The following is a 17178-nucleotide window of genomic DNA, read 5'->3' as shown; positions in this document are numbered from 1 at the left end:
TATGACCAACCTAGACAGCATATTAAAACGCAAAGACATTACTTTGTCAGAGTTCTGTCCAGTGATCACGTATGGATGTGAGAGTTGGACTATAAAGAAAGCTGAGTCAGCACCAAAGAACTGAAGCTTTTGAACTGTGGTGTTGGAGAAGACTCTTGAGAGTCTCTTGGACTGCAAGGAGATCCAACCAGTCCATCCTAAAGGAGATAAGTCCTCGGTCTTCATTGGAAGGACTGATGTTGAAGCTGAAACTCCAATACTTTGGCCACCTGATGTAAAGAGACTCATTTGAAAAGACCCTGATGCTGGCAAAGATTGAGGACAGGAGGAGAAAGGGGCAACAGAGGATGAGATGGTTGGATGGGATCAACGACTCAATAGACATGGGGTTGGACTGTGGGAGTTGGTGATGGACAGGGAGGCCTGGCCTGCTGCAGTTCATGGGGTCACAGAGTTGGACATGCCTGAGCAACTGAACTGAACTGAACTGAAATGGCCTAGAAGAATAAATAAAATGTCTTATGGATATCATTATATATGCATTTGTAAAGAAAATTAATGAAAAAATACAGAAGACTTACAATTTGCTGAACCAGAAAGTGTACTCACTTAGAGCTGAATATACACTCACCTAGAAAAAATACTTTCTCAGCTTCTGATGACTTCTAAAGAAAGGGACTCCATGACTTTCATCTCCAGCCTGCACTGGAATCCTTTCCACTTCCCTCTTCCACTTCCCTCCATGAAATCTCTTCCCTAGGTTATAAAACACACCTTGGGCTTCTGGTTCAGACAAGATGGTCTTGATCTCTTTGTGCCCACTCCTCTGTTCTGGAAATAAGAAGAGACCACTATAGGAGACCTTTTATATTTGGCAAGAAGACGTTGAGCTAGATTAGGGCCTGAAGAATGGAAGATAAACACAGCAGCACCTAAGAGAAGACAAGTCAGGCCCAGCATTCCTGACCTTCAACCTAGATCAGAAGGCAGCCTGAATAGGGCTGTTCCTCCCAAGGATTAAATGTGAAGGAACACCAGGTGGCGCTTTAGTTGCTAAGCTGTACCTTACTCTTTATGACCCCATGGACTGTAGCCCACCAGGTTCCTCTGTCCATGGAATTCTCCAGCCAAGAATACGGATTCCCATGACCTCCTCCAGGGGATCTTCCCAACCCAGGGATTGAATCCGGGTCTTCACAAGGCAAGTGGATTCCTTACTGTCTGAGCTACCAGGAAAGCCCAAGAAATTCAATAATGGCATGGATATTTGGAAAATAAAAGGATAAAAACAGATGTTAATATTAGATGAAGTAGACTTTAGAGCAAAGAAAATATCTAACGACAAAGGAATACAAGGACATTACATAAGGAAAAAAGAGTCAATCCAGCAGGAATACATAACAATCCTGGTGAGTCAGTGGAGAAAGAGGTCAGTGGAGAAAGAGATCAGTGGATTGATTTTTTCCTCTGACTCCTTTCTTGATGAGAAGTGGCCAAGTTTTTCCACTGAAGCCCAGAGCTCTGGTCAGAGGCCCTTGCTTTTAGCTGCAGCTATGTACAAGACTCTTTAGAGACTGCAATATCCATTCTCTTCCTTTGCCCTGTTGGCCTAAAAGTGTTCATGCATCCATGTTCTGGCCTGTCTCAAAGAGTTTTGCTTTTCTTTTTAAGGTATCCTTAGCTCTGATACAGGTTCCAAATCTTTAATGTTCATCGTGTGCTAGTCGCTCAGGCATGTCTGACTTTTTGTGATACCCATGGACTTTAACCTATGAGGCTTCTCTGTCCAAAGGATTCTTCAGACAAGAATGCTAGAGTGGGTAACCATTCCCTTCTGAATGGATCTTCCCTGACCCAGGGGTGCAACCCAGGTCTCCCAAATTGCAGGTAGATTCTCTACCATTTGAGCCACCAGGGAAGCCAGTTTTCTTTGTTTTCCTTAGCTGTGTAAATTATCTCAATTTCTGACAATGATAGGGGTGGGTATGGAGCTGCTAGATAAAGATGGTCCCTCAAAGATGTAATGCTAAACTGCTTATAACAGGAGGGGGACATCTTTTCTCCTGACTCCAAAATCATAAATGCAAGAACATGTCACAGGTCATGTAAAAATAAGTGCTGAGAAATCAATGATTTAAGAATGAATTTTTATTTTTTTATTTTTTATTTTATTTTATTTTTTTCTCTTTTTTTATTTTTTATTTTTTAATTTTAAAATCTTTAATTCTTACATGTGTTCCCAAACATGAACCCCCCTCCCACCTCCCTCTCCATAACATCTCTGTGGGTCATCCCCATGCACCAGCCCCAAGCATGCTGTATTCTGCGTCAGACATAGACTGGCGATTCAATTCTTACATGATAGTATACATGATAGAATGCCATTCTCCCAAATCATCCCACCATCTCCAAACTTTAAGCTGTAAGATGATAAATAAGGTCTGAGGATCTAATGTGTAACATGGTGATTATGGTTTGTAATGTGTTATTGAGATTTGTGGGGCTTCCCAGGTGGTGTTAGTGGTAAAGAATCCTCCTGCCAGTGTAGGATGCATAAGAGATGTGGGTTGAATCCCTGGGTCAGGAAGATCCCCTGGAGGAGGGCATGGCAATCCACTCTATTATTCTTTCCTGGAGGATCCCCATAGACAGAGGAGCCTGGCAGGCTATAAAGTCCATGCGGTCACAAAGAGCTGGACATGACTGAAGTCACTTAGCACACATGTAAGAGAGGAAAATTTAAAAGTTCTTACCAAAAGATCTTGGAAGGTAAATATGTGAGGTGATATTAATAGATGTGTTAATTAAATCAATGAGGGAATCTATTAATCATGTATGCCTATTTAAATTGTCACATATACTTTAAACATCTCACCATTTAATCTGGAAATTATATTCTAAAAAACTGAAAAAGGAGACAAACTAAGAATTTCAATGCTTTTTATATAATATTATAGATATTTCAGCCATTACTCTTGGTATGTAGAAGAATTTTTTAAATTCCAGAAAATCACCAGTGGGATTCACTAGATATCCATAAAAGGAAGAAATCTTGGACAATCCTCCCAATTAAGGATATATAAGTAAATCCAAGAATGATTAAGTCACTTATCTAAACTTATAAAACTCGATGCAAAAGTAGCAATAGAAACCAGGTTTCCTAGGTTTAGGTGAATCTTTACCGAATTACCCAGCAAATGGAAATATCGCCTATGCTCTGCAAAACTTGATTCTTATCTCTTTCACAGACTGATCATATTCCACCTTGTATTCACTGTCCAGTTTGCATAAGTTTTACCAGGTAAATTGAATTCCTTGAAGGTTCAATCCTGTCATGTCTGATCTTCTCACTCTATATTCTCACATATGGCTAAAGCTCTTTATAAATGCCATTCCTTCTCCTTGGAAGATCCTTGCTCTTTTACCTCATGACTTCCCCCACATCTTTAAGATCTCAGTATAAACCACTTCCCCAAAGCAGCCTTTTTTGATTCTGACAGAGCTCAGGTCTCCTTGTTATGTGGACATATGGCATTCTGTACTTTTCCCTCTTGACTCATGTCCCAATTGTGGTGCAACATTTAACTTTGAAATTTACCTCTGTTTTTCTAAAATTTAAGTCCTAATTTACAAAGTCCACATGTGTGCTCTTCACTTCTATCCATTCTTTGCATCCAGCAGGCCTTCCTTAGGTGTTTGTTTGATGAAACACTTTCATTGGTGCAGAGTAAAATTCCAGTGAATTATTGATGCTGCTCTCACAGCATACAGTGAACTAAAACCATGGAGGACTTCTCTCCCCACCCAAACCCTTATATCCTGGTTATTTGGACATATTTACAGAACTAGAACTGTGGGGGCTTCCCTTGTGGCTCAGCTGGTAAACAATCTGCCCACAATGTGGGAGGTCTGGGTTTGATCCCTGGGTTGGGAAGATTCCCTGAAGAAGGGAAGGGCTACCCAGTCCAGTATTCTGGCTTGGAGAATTCCATGAACTGTATAGTCCACGGGGCCACAAAGATTTGGACACAACTGAGTGACTTTCACTTTCACAGAACTGTGGATGCATCATCTTTTGTTACCCTATTAGATGGAAAGCACTGGATGTTCAGTCTTTTATTCCACATACACTAGCCCTCACAGTTCATGTCCTAAGATAATGTGATAATTGAATCACTGACTAAAAGCCTGAATAGGGCAGAACTAGACACAGTGCCAGAGAAGGTGACAGCACCCCACTCCAGTACTCTTGCCTGGAAAATCCCTTGGATGGAGGAGCCTGGTAGGCCGCAGTCCACAGGCTCGTGAAGAGTTGGAAACCACTGTGCGACTTCAGTTTCCCTTTTCACTTTCAGGCATTGGAGAAGGAAATGGCAACCCAGTCCAGTATTTTTGCCTGGAGAATCCCAGGGACGGGGGAGCCTGGTGGGCTGCGGTCTGTGGGGGTCACAAAGAGTCGGACATGACCGAAGCGACTTAGTAGCAGCAGCAGCAGCAGAGACAGTGATCGGAACCTGCCACTTGAGTCTACTTTTTGCCATAGGATTCTCAACTTCACTAAAGGAGTTCAATTTCTTAGCTGTACTCTCTGATCATGGCAGATAAAAATACTTTAAGCAGAGCCTACAAATTAAATATTCTTACATTGTACACAAACACCTAATCTCTCTTTGCAGGTTCAAAAGAAATTTACTTCCTTGATGAATTGTTACCTACCTTTCCTAGATGAAAGTGCCATCTTCCTCCTTATGGCTTCCTAATGTCATTCTCACCATTTTCATCTCACTCACCACTTTCTGACTTATATTATAGCTAATTATCTGAACAATATCAATTCCCACTCCTTTCATTCAGTTCCACTAGGGCTACAGGGGTATGCCAACTGCCGTGAAGTTACTATTTATTGAGTATCAAACATGGCGGAAACTGGACAGCCATTTGTTCTTTCTGAGGTAAATACTATAATTAAAAGCAAATACCCAGCCTCTGGTATTTTGGATGAATTGACAACGGGACAAAAAAAAAAACCTTAACTGCTATTCCAGATAAAAGTTCCTTTAGTGTTAAATTTTTTCTTTTAGAGAGAGCCTCATTCTAGATAATGTTCAGGTAAATAGAAAAGGGACTGATAATTAGAGAAAAAAAAAAACACTGTCGCAGGATACAAAAGTAGACAAATCATGCATCTTCTGTATACTTCAAGACCCATTTTATTGGGAGCTGGCATCTCAGACAGTAAAGTAACTGTCTGCGGTATGGGAGAACTGGGTTCCATCCCTGGTCAGGAAGATCCCTGGAAGAAGGCATGTCAAACCACTCCAGTATGCTTGCCTAGAGAATCCCCATGGACAGCGAAGCCTGGCGGGCTGTAGTCCAAAGGGTAGTCAGTCCAGGGGATTGTAAAGTGTTGGACACGACTCAGCAACTACGCACAGCAAACTTTTCAAGGTGACATCCTGACATTTAGAGACAGTTTCTCTCACTAGTGTGCTTAAGTACAACTCCTGCTTTTCAATGGAAGATCAAAGATAAAAGTAATATTCCATAACAGCCAAGTAATTATTTCTATCAAGGATTTTTTCTTAAAGCTAAGCTAGAGAAATACACTGTGGGATAGAGCAGATAATGAGAAGTATAAGAGATCCAAACAGGTAAGCTGCACAACCAATCGATAATTTTCCTTTCAGGAAAAAGAATAAAACCTCAGTTTGGAATCCTGTTTTATTTAGAGACTTGTATAATATTTGGAAATGTAAAGGATTTTCTACTCTAATTTTCCTTTTCCGGGTGAGAAAACCAAGGCCTAGAGAAGTGAAGATAAGTTTCGAAGTCAAAGAGCAGTTATGTTAGGATTCTGATGAGAGCCCAGTGATAGGCCTTAGGGTCCAGTTTAGGCTGACAGGCTGGAGATTGGGATACCAGTTAATGGTGCTGTCTTCAGGCTGAATTGCTTTGATTTTGGGAAACCTCTATCTTTACACTTAGGTCCTCAACTGATTGCATAAAATCCAGTCTATTGGTTTAAATGTTAATTACCTCTAAGAAAATATCTTCCCAAGTGGGCATGTCAAGGAACTACAATTGGAAAGAAATGTACAATTCTATGGAGTATGTTATCATGTGCCAGTTTATTTGGAATTGTTTATATCTATGTTACCTGTTCCACATTCTTGATCTTGGAAGGGAAAAACAAGACTGACAATTTTTTTTTTCCTGTTTAGTCATATCCAGTGTTTTAGTGCATGCAGGCTGCTATTACAAAATGCGAGAGGCTGGGTGGTTTATAAACCACGTTACTTATCACAGTTCTGGAGGCTAGAAGTCCAAGATCAGGGTGCCAGCATAGTCAAATGAGTGAAGGCCTCTTCCAGGACATGTTCTTAAATAAAAGGGATGAGCAAGTATTTCAGGCCTCTTTCACAAGAGCCCTAATCTCATTCATGTGGGCTCTGCCCTCATGACCTAATCATTTTTCAACGGTCCTCCCTCCTAACATCATCACTTTGGGGATTAGATTTTCAACATATGAGTTTTGGGAGAACACAAGCATTTAGATTGTGGCACCCAGTGAGGAGACTTACTTGTCTAAGGTAGCTCAAAGCTTCATCCATACTGAATGCTCTGTGGTGCTGATAGGAAGCCAAGGACTAACGAAGCTGAGTAAGGACCAGCAGCCCCATGTGGAGGGTCTGAGATGACAAACTCTTTGATGGATTTCACAACAGTATATGAGTAACTTCAGTCTTCCTTGGTTATCACTAACTGAGCAATCCCCTCCCTCCTATATATGTTCCTATTTGAAATGTGAGTTAATAACTGATTTCTTAGACAAGTACCAGTTAAACAACATGGAAACATCGCAGCTATGCATATGAAAAGAAGGGCCTTAGAGGGATGCAAATTTCATTATGGAAAGTCCTCAAGACTTCATTCACTTCAGACAGCAATTACAAGTTTGAGGATCTCCCAAGACCATTCTTGGGTTCCATAATCAGTTAGAACTCCAAGAGCTCACTGAAAGCTGTTATGCATGTGGTTATGGCTTATTCCAGATCTTTGATATATTTTTAATTCATATTTTATTTTTCAGTTCAGTTCAGTCTCTCATTCATGTCTGACTCTTTGCGACCCCATAAACTGCAGCACGCCAGGCCTCCCTGTCCATCACCAACTCCTGGAATTTACCCAAACTCATATCCATTGAGTCGGTGATGCCATCCAGCCATCTCTTCCTCTGTCACCCCCTTCTCCTCCAGCGCCCAATCCCTCCCAGCATTAGGATCTTTTCCAATGAGTCACCTCTTCGCATGAGGTGGCCAAAGTATTGGAGTTTCAGCTTTAGCATCAGTCCTTCCAATGAACACCCAAGACTGATCTCCTTTAGGATGGGCTGGTTGGACCTCCTTGCAGTCCAAGGGACTCTCATGAGTCTTCTCCAACACCACAGTTCAAAAGCATCAATTCTTTGGTGTTCACTTTTCTTCACAGTCCAACTCTCACATTCATACATGACCATTGGAAAAAGCATAGCCTTGACTAGATGGACCTTTGGTGGTGAAGTAATATCTCTGCTTTTGAATATGCTATCCAGGTTGGTCATAACTTTCCTTCCAAGGAGTAAGCATCTTTTAATTTCATGGCTGCAATCACCATCTGCAGTGATTTTGGAGCCCAAAGAAATAAAGTCTAACACTGTTTTCACTGTTTCCCATTTATTTCCCATGAGGTGATGGGACCAGATGCCATAATTTTAGTTTTCTGAATGTTGAGCTTTAAGCTAACCTTTTCACTCTCCTCTTTCATTTTCATCAAGAGGCTTTTCAGTTCCTCTTCACTTTCTGCCATAAGAGTGGTGTCATCTGCATATCTGAGGTTATTGATATTTCTCCCAGGAATCTTGATTCCAGCTTGTGTTTCTTCCAGTCCAGCGTTTCTCATGATGTACTCTGCATAGAAGTTAAATAAGCAGGATGACAATATACAGCCTTGACGTCCTCCTTTTCCTATTTGGAAAGTCTGTTGTTCCATGTCCAGTTCTAACTGTTGCTTCCTGACCTGTATATAGGTTTCTCAAAGGCAGGTCAGCTGGTCTGGTATTCCCGTCTCTTTCATAATTTTCCACAGTTTATTGTGATCCACACAGTCAAAGGCTTTGGCATAGTCAATAAAGCAGAAATAGATGTTTTTCTGGAACTCTCTGGCTTTTACGATGACCCAGCAGATGTTGGCAATTTGATCTCTGTTTCCTCTGCCTTTTCTAAAACCAGTTTGAACATCTGGAAGTTCACGGTTCACATATTGCTGAAGCCTGGCTTGGAGAATTTTGAGCATTAATTTACTAGCGAGTGAGATGAGTCCAATTTTGTGGTAGTTGAATAGGGTAGGGATGGCTATGGCACCCTACTCCAGTACTCTTTCCTGGGAAATCCCATGGACAGAGGAGCCTGGTAGGCTACAGTCCATGGGGTTGCAAAGAGTCGGACACGACTGAATGACTTCATTTTCACTTTTCACTTTCATGCATTTGAGAAGGAAATGGCAACCCACTCCAGTGTTCATGCCTTGAAAATCTCAGGGATGGGGGAGCCTGGTAGGCTGCCATTTATGGGGTTGCACAGAGTCAGACACGACTGAAGCGTCTTAGCAGCAGCAGCAGCAGCAGGGTATATAGACATTCAAAATTCTCCATTGCTTAGTGCTTCAGGCACTCAAGGACCACACTCACTGAAGTCTTTTTCTATTGCTCAACCTACAGGTACCAGCATGGAGAAAGAGATAACTCTACTCCACAGGCAGTGGAACCCTAATTTTATGGCCTTATAGTTTTCCTTAAGAAGCATTCCATGCAGCAGATTTCCTCCATCCCATCCCATTGGGCTGACTCCCTTCGGTCCATAGGAGTCTTCATCCTGGGATCATTATGCAATCCCCATGGTTCCATCTCCCAGCATCTGTGGACACCAGTGGATTTACAACCCTGTCCAAGGTATGAAAGGCTGCAGCATGGCTTGTCTATGTGGTTCTCACTCCATTCAGAATCTCACAGATTAGTTAGTTCATTCCCCAACAGCTTCAAATGCCTCCCCCGTCCCAGTGGACTGCCATGGACACGGGGATCTCTCCCTTGCACTTTAGCTCCCTCTCCCGCAGGTGCAGGCTGGTCCCACTTGCTCTGCTCCTTCTTTCCCCTTCCTCCTTGTCCCTTCTTTCCTTTGTCCTACTGAGTTCTGTATGGATCCAGATATTCCTTCTCAGCAGTCAGGGAGTCCTGCCAGCATTCACCTGGTCTTCTGTGAGAACTGCTGCGTCTTTAAACGTTCTTGATGCATGGGTGGAGAGAGGTGTACCCCACTTCTACCTATCCCTCCATCATCTTGTCCACCCCCATTTGTGCATATATTAGAAATGAGTTTCCCTTTCTATTAAGTAGCCTTGCCATCATCACACATGTTTAACTTTCGCTTTTTGAGGAGAACACAGGTAAGTTCCACTCTCTTCAGTTGAGTTAGTCATTCTGTAGCATCCAACTCTTTGAGACCCAATGGACTGCAGCATGCCGGGCTTCCCTGTCCACTCCAACTCCCAGAGCTTACTCAAACTCATGTCCATTGAGCTTGTATGCCACCAGATAATGTCCACTCTCTCAGAGATTTTTTTTTTTTGAGACTGCTTATAATTGAGATCTTGTGATATTTGTCTTTCTCTGACTTAGTTTATTTAGCTTAATGCCCTCTACTTTCATCCATGTTGCCACAAATTGAAGGATTTCTCTTTTTTTTCTAATGGATAAATAATATTTACCAATATATCTGTCACATCAGATTGTTTTAATCCATTCACCTCTTGAAAGATACCCATGTTGTTCCATCAAGGCTACTGTGAATAATGCTGCAATGAACATGGGAATAAAGATCTCTCTTTGAGACAAGGATTTCATTTCCTTTGACTATATATCTAGAAGTGGGATAATGGATCACATAACATTTCTCTTCTAAATTTCTTGAGGAACCTCAACAATATTTTTCCATGGGAGTTGCACCGGTATACATCCCCACCAACAGTGCATAAGCACTCCTTTTTCTCCACATCCTCAATAACATGTCATTTCTTACATTTTTGATACCTGCCATTCAAATAGGTGTGAGGTGATATCCCTTGTGCTTTTGATCTGCATTTCCTTTTATTATTAATGATGCTGAGCATCTTGTCATATACTGGTTGATCATCTATATGTCTTATTTGTGGGAAAATGTCTATTCTTTAAAAATGTAGCATACATTATGTTTACTATATTCCAATATACAAAACTCAATTGCCGACCTATATATCAACAATGAACTATAAGAAAGTGGAATAAAGAAAACAATCCCATTTACTATTGTATCAAAAAAAGATAAAACATTTAGAAATAAACAAGCAAGGTGTTGAAAGATTTTATGCAAAACCTCTAAGACATTGATAAGAGAAATTTAAAAAGAGTTAAAGATATGTAAAGTTAGGTTGTCTATTCAATGCGTTTCTTGAGGTAGGATTTCTATTACTTTAAACTTCGTTCTTAGAACTGCTTTTGTTGCATCCTATAGGTTTTAGATCATCGTGTTTTCATTGTTCTTTGTTTCTAGGAATGTTTTTATTTCCCTTATTTCTTCAGTAACCTTTTCATTATTTAAAAATGTGTTGTTTAGTCACCACGTGTTTGTGTTTGTTAAAGTTGTTTTTTTTTTTTCCTATAATCGATATCTAGTCTCATAGTGTTGTGGTCAGAGAAAATGCTTGAAATAATTTCAATTTCCTTAAATCTACTGAGGTTTGATTTGTGACTCAAGATGAGGAAAACATTCCATGTGCACTTGAGAAGAAAATATATTCTGCATTTGTATGGAATGTGCTCTAGATATCAGTTAGGTCTGTTTGCACTAATATTTCCTTTTAGGCTTGCATTTCATTATTAATTTTCTGTTCTGTTGATCTTTCCATTATTATAGGTGTGGTGTTAACATGACCTACTATTATCGTGTTACTATCAATTTCCCCTTTTGGTCAGTTATTGTGTAACTTATGTATTGAGGTGCCCCTATATTGGGTACATAAATAGTTAAAATTGTTATGTCTTTTTCTTGGAGTGATCCCTTGATCATTTGGTAGTGTCCTTCTTTATCTTTCATAATAGTTTTGATTTTAAGGTCTATTTTTTTCTGATATGAGAATTGCTAATTCAGCTTTCTTTTGATTTCCATTTGCATGGAATATCTTTTTCCATCCTCTCACTTTCAGTCTGTATGTGTCTCCAAGACTGAAGTGGGTCTCTTGTAGACAGCATATATATGGGTCTTGTTTTTGTATACATTCAGCCAGTCTGTGTCTTTTGGTAAAAATGAGAGAAGATAATAGCAAATAAAACAACTGATAAAGGATTGCTTTCCAAAATACAAGCAGCTCAAACAACTCAGTCATCAAAAGCAAAGGCAAGAACTGCAAAAATCAACTAGTGAGACCACATTGAACTCAAAACCTTCTGCATAGTAAAAGAAGCCATCAATAAAATGAAATGGCAACATATGGAATGAAAAAAAGATATTTGCAATTCACATATTTGGTAAGGGTTTCATATCCAAGTTTATAAGAGACTCATGCAACTAGTCGGAAAGAAATCAAGCAACTCAAATTATTAAATGAGCAAAGGAAGAGTAAGTATTTGAAAAATCTGAAGATTAGACTGTAGATGACAGACACTGTATGTTTTTCCTTCCAGAACGAAAGCCTGTGTCTTCTTGGCATTGCATTCTTTATCTCCAATCATCCGTTTGGTGATTGCACTTCACAGTATACATCCTTCACTCAATAGCAATCACCCTACACTGAGGTATATGTGCTAAGAATAGCCCTGCTGTTATTGCTAAGTCATGTCAGTCATGTTCAACTCTGTGCAACACCATAGATAGGAGCCCACCAGGCTCCCATCCCTGAGATTCTCCAGGCAAGAAAACTGGAGTGGGTTGCCATTTCCTTCTCCAGTGCATGAAAGTGAAAAGTGAAAGTGAAATCACTCAGTCGTCTCCGACTCATCACCACCCCATGGACTGTAGCCACCAGGCTCCTCCGTACATGGGATTTTCCAGGCAAGAGTACTGGAGTGGGTTGCCATTGCCTTCTCTGAAGAATAGCCCTACTAACTGTAAATAACTAATAATTACATACTTAATCTTGACGTATCTAAAATCCAAGGTGATTTTCAAAATTTTCCACTCAATTGTTTTCTACATTCTATTTCAAAATTGAAACACCTAGTAAAGAAAAATGAGTAGGGGACCTCAATTATACATGGATAGAAAGTCAGTTAAAACTGGGAGCATTATTGGATTATAATTTGGGGGAATGTATCATTACTAATACTATTGTAATTTTATTCCCTTTAATTCTCTGGTATACTAGGGTTGATATTTATTAAAATAGTAATAGAGCCACTGTGGAGAACAGGGTGGAGATTCAGTAAAAACTGGAAATAGAACTGCCATATGACCCAGCGATCCCACAGCTGGGCATACACACTGAGAAAACCTGAACTGAAAGAGACACATGCACCCCAGTGTTTTTCGCAGCACTGTTTATAATAGCCAGGACATGGATGCAACGTAGATGCCCGTTAGCAGACGAATGGACAAGAAAGCTCTGGTACATATACACAACGGAGTATTACTCAGCCATTAAAAAGAATACATGTGAATCAGTTCTAATGAGATAGATGAAACTGGAACCTATTACACAATAAAGTAAGCCAGAAACAAAAACACCAATACAGTATGCTAATTGGAAACAATTATTCTCTTTCTGAGGAAAATATTTGAAAGTTGTATGTTAATTCTTTTAGGTCAATCAAGAAGCACACAGTAGAGCAGACAGCTAATAAAAAGTGGTGCTGAAGGTTTCTATTGAATTCACGTAGTTCTTTTTAATCACTAGTTTTTGCTTCATTCTCCATTTTTGACTGTCCATTTTTTTCCAACTCTTCCAAGGAATCTCTTGAAATGTTCATGACTTTCACTAAAGATTAGTTTTTCTCTATCAATGTGTTAGCTAGATTTTTCTACTCTTATTTTTCTCAGTCCATTGCTTAGTATTTCCTATAACTTTATACCATGTTTTTCTGATGCACCATTTTCCCACCATAAACAAGATTGTATTCTACACGTGGGATGAACACTAAGGTTTTTGGTGTTGGATTTAGAGATAAGTCAGCATCACAACTGTATTACTCCTTATAAGGCAATATATTGGCTCTAACCCACAGTAAACAAGAGACTAAATGGTTAAATATAGGTGCATGCATTCTGTCACTTCAGTTGTGTCCAACTTTTTGCAACCTTACTAACTGTAGCCCAACAGGCTCCTCTGTTCATAGAATTGGCCAGGCAAGAATACTGGAGTATGCTGCTGTACCCTCCTGCAAGGGATGCTCCTCACCTAGGGATCAAACCTGAGTCTTCTTATATCTCTGTCTCCTGGGAAGCACCAAATGTACAAATGCACTATATCTGATTCAAATACAAAAAAATTTTAAAAAAGATAATGGTTAAATAGAGAAGGGAAAAGACTGAACTTAGAAAAGTTAGATGTAAAATCATTTTTATAGAGACAATGTATAGAAAAAGTAGGAAAAGAATGACTTTCAAATTTTGTGACGCTCTCCCCTGCCCCGTTAAAAAAATTCCAGTCTATCAAACATGTTAATGTTCTGGTAATGGGTTCATCTACTGAATACCCAGCAACCCTAACTAATTGCCTGATCACTTTCAGGATGAAAAATTGCCCAGGGCAAACCGGAGTATATCAATGCAACCAACAACTGCCACACCAATTCCCTCCACACTCCTGAAGAAAGAGAAAAAGCCCAACAGATGAACGTGAGTTTCACCTGGGTTTTTCACCAGATCAAATGAGACAGTATGTAGTTTACCAGGCTTCAGATTATTAGAGGTAATGGTAACTGTACATGCAGAAAAAGGTGGAGGATCTGTAAGCAGTTGAAGAGAAATTATATTATGCAGTTGATGAAGCATGAGCAAAATCAAGGGATGACTAAAGATCTGTAGTAGCAAGATAAATAACAGATCTGTAAATTGTCCATGCAGACAACTTTAGTTCAACTGATGAGTTAGACACAGGATTGCAGCCATTATACTGTACAAAAACAAAAAGTGAATAGGAACTTCCATGTGTAAAATATAAGATTGCAAAATTCATGAATATGTAAGAAACACACCCCAGTTTTGAGTACTCCCTGTTACTAGTGACTGCAACGTGGGAGTCCTATACTGCACCACCCGAGCCACTGCATCTGCCTTTAAAGGCTCTCCTGATTCTTCTACTTCTCTGACACCTCCTTCATTTGTCATTCTCAATGACTCTTCTGTCACCTTTTATTCTTAACTTGTAAGTCTCTCCCACATTGGCCTATAAAACATCGCTTTGCTTCTCATGGCCACAACAATTGCCTCTGTTTTGAGGCAATTTATATATATCAAGCCTCAATCATTTATTTCCAAATTTTCACCGTTATAATCTCTCCTTTCTGATTTCCTGCATTATCCTTCATCCTAACATTATTTAAAATATTTTCACATGCATCCCCCATTAAAGTACTCTCTTCTGTCTCTACAACTTTCTTAATGATACCAGCATTCTTTCCCTCTGTTAAGCTCATTAGTAATGAAGATAAGGTCAAAAAGGAGGAGGAGGTTGGATTTTTCAATAAGCTTAAATTTAAAGTTTATTGAGAGTTACTACATGGCCATACATTTTACTAACCACTTTATGTGCATTACTATATTTAATCCTACTCAGTTCTCTGTTCTTTACCAGTAAAACAGTTCATGGCTGTAAAGAAATCAAGCATATTAACTATAGATTTTCAGCCCTCTGGATTTTCATGCTCAATTCTGCTAGTAGTAGTGAACTAGGGGGGAACCCTCCATTGTGAATCCCACTGATGCTGTTACTAAAGACAATGCTGTGCCATTTTCTGCACGGAGACATGTCAACAAAACAGACTCTTCTGATGTCAGCAGAGGGTTCGTGTGGGATCAGCTGAGGAGAGAAGCTTGTTTAGAAATGTCATGTCTTTTCATTGTCTCTTTGTTGTAATATCATAAAACATATTACTGATCAAAAATCAATACGAATGACTCACCTAATTCATTAATGTGAATGAATCACTGGGTGTCAATGATGTGGGCACAGGTGGAATCCCTCTTTCCTGGGTCAGACACTGCAGGCACATACTGCCTTGCCATAAAATACTTAGATTTCTCTCACACAAATATACAACATAAAAGAACTCACTGAGTGGGTGGTAAAATTTCAGAGGAAAAAAGAAAATTCTTCATGTTATAGATTAGAACTCATCAGAAGAATTAGTTCCTAAACTAACCCAGATTTTTAATAATTCCGTGAAGTGTGAACTAATAGCTTACATTTTATACTTTTGCAACTTTTACTACCTTCAGAAATCTCTGCATACACATAGGAATAACCAAAATTTTTTTGGGTCAGCTGCTCTGAGCAAAGATCACATGTTACCAAAACCGCTGAATTATGATTATTTTAATGAGACGGTTTCTTATGGTTGCTTAGAATGAAGACCTTAATAAGTGGATACTCATGTTACTGTACTCCTGGCATAGACCTGTGTATCATCTAGTCACGATACTGTGGAGTATGAAAGATGTCTCAGAGGCTATCCTATGAAGCGCCAGAGACAATATTAAAAAATCATACAAACTTCAAGCACTCATAGAGAGGCAGTTTAGCCAGGTGAGCATGCTGCAGAGGGCTTTCTCGCTTTGTTCATGAAAGAAAGAGGTGACCTCTGTAATGAATAATGAGTTTGGAAATATCGAATTGTGTAAGAAAACAATTCATGACTTCTATATGCTAGACTGCTACTACATAAAGCAGGAGCCTAGTCATTAATAGTGATAGATTCTATTGCAAAGGAATCAGAATTTCACTGCAATTTTTGACATGGGCAGCCTTCCCTGAATTGCACACAATTCCACCAAAAGCTTGCCTCTTCCTGGGCACAGGTTGTTGAAATGTTTTCAAGAGTAAGAACTAGAGAACAGAATTTCCAAGGTCAGCATTTTCTTCAAAGTAACCCAGGACATCTGCTATTGAAGTTCCACTTGTCTTCTTTCTGTGTTCTCCTCAAATCAACGGATGGGAGTGGGAAGGAAGAAAAGAGAAAGTTAAAACTAGACTTGAGTTATGTTTCTACTTTTTAGATTTCTAATAGTTTTCTTATAGGTTGGCTCCAAAATCCATATCTAGAGAGTTTAATTATTCATATGTTTTCCCCAAATTTTAATTTGATAATGAGAAGGGACAAAAATAAGCAAATACTTACAAAATGCATTAAGAGGTCATTATCTATTGAGTATTCAGGTTATTTTTCCAGTCAAGTGAAAGATGTTGGAAGCTCTCAGTTACTGGGCAAAACTTCCAGTCCTGAATTTCAGAAATGAAGAAAGGCATCCTTTTGTATTTTATATCCTGTTCTGGTGCCTGTGAGGGGATACACGTAAAATTGACATTTACACCAGGATCCTGATGTGCCGAATCACCAACACATGCTAAATCCACATCCATCCCATTCACCTCCTAGGTGGTCATAATGATCTAACCCATAGCAAACTTCTTTGAAATTTATAGCTTTTTAATGCATGCTCTGTGAAATGGGTCTCCTCTTAAAAAAATAAACACAGACTCTGTAGAGATGTCAAAATCTAAGAGGGCAATTTGTTAACATTTCTTATCTTCATTTAATAGAAAATCAAAAGAAAATCCACCCCTACAATTGAGAGAATGAAGCTCCTATTAAAGTTAGTCACTAATAGCAGAACCTGGTATTTCAAAGAAGACCATGAAGAGATTCTGTAAGAATCACAGCCAATTATTCTGGGTCAAATTATTAGAATCAAAGATTTAAACAATTGTTCATGGTTCTGGTCATGCCACCAAGAAGACTGAATACTCAGGATTCTTTATGAAAGCCAGCCACGAACTGTCAGCCAACTATCACCGTGTTACACCAGACAAGATAAGTGCTTTGCAGCTTTGTATAAATAGCATGAGGTTTACTGAACTGTGTAAAGATTGTTAGGATGCTGTCTTAGTCCTTCT

At 39.4% G+C, this 17178-nt stretch overlaps 1 pseudogene; it reads left to right on the top strand.

The window, feature by feature from the left end:
* LOC138069490 (placental prolactin-related protein 3-like) overlaps positions 1–16632 on the top strand; it is a 41392-nt pseudogene extending 24760 nt beyond the window's left edge.
* The last annotated feature ends 546 nt before the right edge of the window (positions 16633–17178 follow it).

Source organism: Capricornis sumatraensis, chromosome 22 (genome assembly GCF_032405125.1).
Source record: "Capricornis sumatraensis isolate serow.1 chromosome 22, serow.2, whole genome shotgun sequence".
In the NCBI taxonomy this organism is placed as follows: domain Eukaryota; kingdom Metazoa; phylum Chordata; class Mammalia; order Artiodactyla; family Bovidae; genus Capricornis; species Capricornis sumatraensis.
The sequence above is the reverse complement of the archived record's forward strand: the minus strand, read 5'-3'. Positions and strand labels throughout refer to the sequence as shown.